General features: G+C 52.5%; 1 non-coding gene across 1 annotated transcript; it reads right to left on the bottom strand.

Moving 5' to 3' along the window:
• Positions 1-681: 681 nt before the first annotated feature.
• TRNAT-AGU (transfer RNA threonine (anticodon AGU)) lies at positions 682-755 on the bottom strand. The gene has a single exon. It is a non-coding gene; the product is annotated as a tRNA-Thr (tRNA).
• Positions 756-4,616: the final 3,861 nt, after the last annotated feature.

The raw sequence follows: 4,616 nt of genomic DNA, 5'->3' as shown, positions 1-4,616 counted from the left end.
AAATCCTTGCCCCTTGCACAAGTTATTTCTGAAATCCTTTAGTATGGGAAGCTGAATAAAAGGTCCCAAAGCTGAGCAGCAATGTAAATACTTTGCCATAATACATTTAGCAAATATTAAAGCAAACCACAGAAAGAATAAATGAATTTCCCAGTGGCAAAGCTGCTGGGGAACAAAAGAGTTTCGAGAGGGGAATTTTCCTGGCTCTTGGTAAATAAACATAACATTTTTTTTAAAACCACCATAAAATGAAACTAGTAAATCATAGGTTTAAAACAAGAGGCTTTGGACACAGCGTGCAATTAAAGGGTGATGCTCATTGCCACCAGATGCGGTGGAAGCTGGCAGGAAGAAAAAGGGACTGGCCAGATTCTTGGAGGAAAGGGCTTAAATCCCCGTAGGGAAAACAAATCACCCCCTGGCACCCCGTTCACCCTCTGCTCCCTGGCCCTGCAGACAGGGACCCGTGGGGCAGTCCCCAGGCTGTCTGCACACACCAATGCTTGCAGCCCAGAAGCAAATGTCAAAGCCCCGCTGCCCTGCACCCTCCCAGCCAGGGATAACAGGGCCCTGCAGGCAAGGGCTTTCCCAGCTGTTCTTCAGAGCAGCCTCGCCCAGCGGGACAAAAGCAGCCCGGCCCCCCGTGCGCGGGGAGGGGGCAAAAGGCGGCTCGAAGCGCGCAGGCACCGCTGGGATTCGAACCCAGGATCTCCTGTTTACTAGACAGGCGCTTTAACCAACTAAGCCACGGCGCCGGCCGCTACGCCCTGGCGCGGCGCGGCCCCAAGACACCGCAGCCGGCGGGGAGGGAGCGGACTCCGGACTCCGGGCTCGGCCCACGTGTGCGCGCGCCCGGCGCGGGGCGGACAGCTAGAGCGCGACGAGCCCCCGGAGGAAGGCAGCTGAGGACACGACACGCAAGGCGCTGCGGCTGGGGCACGGTGAAGGCTGCAGCCCCCGTACAGAAGTTTCCTGCGGCACGAGAGCGTGCTCCTGAATCCTTAGCAGCTCCCTCCTCCCCGGACGAGCCCGGCGCTGCCTGTGCCGGACTCCTGCAGCTAGCTGCGGCCCGGCAGCCGCAAATCCTCCTTTCTGCCAGAGCCGGGCCCATCCGGCCCGCCGCTGATCCCTGCATCGTGCGGTCACCGCATGGCAGGGATGAGCGTAGCCGGGCACGGCCCCAGCTCGGCGCGGCCACAAGGCCACACAAAGCTGTCAGCTGAATGCTGAGGTTAGCGATCCGGGGCTGCTGGCACAAGGGAGCGCTCCGCAAAAGGGGAAACTTTGTCTTAATAAAATGGAAAACTTCCTTTGCCCAAGACAACACGAACTCCGCGAGACCTAAAACCATCAAAACCTGCTCCCCTTCCAAGTGCAAGGCACATTTCTTTGACTCTCTCTCTCCAACTTAAAATACACCCGTGTATATCTATAGATAGATAGATAGATCTATATCTATATAGATATAGGGGAGAAGGATGTGGAGTGAAGTATCTTGTGGTAGTGTTGTGGTAGTCTAGAGATATAGATCTATAGACTACCACAACACTACCTCCACAGGACCTCCATCTAACCCAGGAGGTGCACAGCCCCACCAGTAGAGACGCCTTGCTGGTTCTGGTCTTGGCCATGGGCAACGACCTGGTGGGGGGACTACGGGTGCTCGGCCACCTGGATCATCGCCTGCTGGAATTCACTGTCCAGCGCAAGGTGGCGAAGCCCTGCAGCTGCCCTGGACTTCAGGAGGGCGGATTTCAATGAGGTAAGGAGATTAGTGGGGGAGACACTGAGGTCCCGGGGCGGGGAGGGGGAGCTGGGTGTCCAAGAAGAGTGGTCGTTCCTTAAGGAGACAATACTCCAAGCCCAAAGGGAGGTAATCCCAACATGGATCAAAGGGGGCAAGAGGGCACAAAGGCCCCCATGGCTCACCAAAAGCATCCGGGAACATCTCCAAGCTAAAAAGGAGGTGTACACCCAATGGAAGGGAGGGGCCATCACCAGGGAGGACTATACCTCTGTTGCTCAGGGCTGTAGCAGGGCGATCAGGAAGGCCAAGGCAGAGATGGAACTGGGACTAGCAACCCAGATCAAGGACAACAAGAAGTCCTTTTTTAAATACATAGGGAGTAAAAAGAAGGTACCGGGTAACATGGGGTTTCTGCAGGACACGCTAGGAAATCTGGTCATCGCACCAGACAGCAAAGCTAACCTATTTAACAATTTCTTTGCCTCCATTTTTCTGAGCAAGGATCAGGTCATCTCCCACACCAGGACCTCCCGTAGGCCCCAAGGGAGGCACACCCAGGCCTAGGGTCAGCGAGGACCTAGTCAGAGAACTTCTGGAGGGACTGGATGTATTTAAATCAGCAGGTCCTGATGATCTCCACCCCAGAGCGCTGAGGGAATTAGCAGAGGTCATTGCTGGACCTCTGGCACGGCGTTACGAGCTCTTGTGGTGCTCTGGTGATGTGCCGGAGGACTGGAAAAGGGCCAATGTCGTTCTCATTTTCAAAAAAGGGAGGAAGGAGAACCCAGGAAACTATAAGCCAGTTAGTCTTACCTCGGTCCTGGGGAAGCTTTTTGAGAGAATTATCCTGGCGCATGTCCGCAAGGAGCCAGCAGGGGAGATTATGCTTAAGGGCAGCCAACATGGGTTCATTACAGGCAGGTCCTGTCAGACCAACCTGGTGGCCTTCTATGACCAGGTCACCAAATCCTTGGACGCAGGTGTCGTGGTGGACATAGTCTTTCTGGACTTTAGGAAGGCCTTCGACACTGTCTCTCACCCCATTCTCATTAAAAACTAGGAGACTGTGGCGTCGACACCTACACAGTCAGACGGGTCACTAATTCACTGGAGGGCCGCACCCAGGGAGTGGTGGTGGACGGGTCTTATTCGACCTGGAGGGATGCAGGCAGTGGGGTCCCCCAGGGCTCGGTCCTCAGGCCCGCACTGTTCAACATCTTCATCAGCGACTTGGACGAGGTGGTAAAAAGCACCCTGTTCAAATTCACAGATGACACTAAGATGCGGGGGGAAGTGGGCACACTAGAAGGGAGGAGTAGGCTGCAGTCAGACCTAGACAGGTTACAGGGGTGGGCAGATGAGAACAGGATGGGTTTCAACACTGACAAATGCAGGGTACTGCACCTGGGGAGGAAGAACCAGCAGCATACCTACAGGCTGGGGAACACCCTTCTTGTCAGTGCAGAAACAGAAAAGGATCTTGGAGTCATTATTGATGCCAAAATGAACATGGACCAACAGTGTGGGGACGCGGTCAGGAAGGCCAACCACACCTTGTCATGCATCCACAGATGCATCTCAAGCAGGTCCAAGGAGGTGATCCTCCCCCTCTATGCGGCACTGATCAGGCCACAGCTGGAGTACTGCGTCCAGTTCTGGGCGCTGCACTTCAGGAGGGATGTGGACAGCATGGAGAGGGTCTAGAGGAGGGCCACTCGTATGATGCAGGGACAGCAGGGCAGACCCTTCGAGGAGAGGCTAAGGGACCTTAACCTGTTCAGCCTCCACGAGAGACTGCTGAGGGAGGATCTAGTGGCTGTTTACAAACTAGTCAGGGGGGACCAGCAGGCATTGGGGAAGTCCCTGTTCCCTCGAGCACTACCAGGAATGACAAGAAATAAGGGTCACAAGCTGGCAGAGGGTAGATTCAAGCTAGACATCAAGAGGCGCTACTTCACTGTCAGGGCGGCTAGGAACTGGAACCAACTTCCAAGAGAAGTGGTGCTGGCTCCTACCCTGGGGGTCTTTAAAAGGAGGCTAGATGAACACCTTGTTGGGGTTGTTTGACCCCAGTGCTCTTTTCTGGCGTGGCAGGGGGTTGGACTTGATGATCTGCTTAGGTCCCTTCTGACCCTACCAACTATGAAATTACCCTTCTGACTCTACCAACTATGAAACTATGAAAATAGCACAACAAGATATCTATATCTATATACTACCACAACACTACCACAACAAGATACTTCACTGCACATCCTTCTCCCCTATGTCTATATAGCTATAGACCTGTCTCTCTCTCTCTATATATATATACATACTACTACAACACTATAGATCTATCTATACATATATATACTACCACAGCACTCCCTCTATATATATAGGGGAGAAGGATGTGCAGTGAAGTATCTTGTGGTAGTGTTGTTTTTTAGGGTATTTTGTTTCATTTTGATATACATACAGATATCAAAATGGCTTAGCTGTATCAACTAATCTCCCCCACCCCGTGCTTAGTTGATACATACATATCTGTATGTATATCAAAATGAAACAAAATACCCTAAAAAAAACAACACTACCACAACAAGATACTTCACTGCACATCCTTCTCCCCTTGGGACAGAAGAGAACAAACAACATCATGTGACATATTAGTCACAGATTAATGTGCAGGGAAAGCAGCTGGATACTGTAATGGTGAGTACAGAGTATGAACTTTGATAGAGCAGAAGCGGGTGGGACAACAGGACAGGCAGTGCCACTAACCCGACAGGAAATGGCTGTAGGTAAAAGCAGACACTTCTGAGAATAAGGGGGAATATGGCAGACAGTCTTCGGAAGCTCTTAAAGCCATGAAACAAGCATGTGA

The sequence above is a fragment of the Alligator mississippiensis genome, chromosome 10, assembly GCF_030867095.1.
Source record: "Alligator mississippiensis isolate rAllMis1 chromosome 10, rAllMis1, whole genome shotgun sequence".
Taxonomy (NCBI): domain Eukaryota; kingdom Metazoa; phylum Chordata; order Crocodylia; family Alligatoridae; genus Alligator; species Alligator mississippiensis.
Note: the sequence above shows the minus strand (reverse complement) of the source record. Positions and strands in the feature narration are given on the sequence as shown.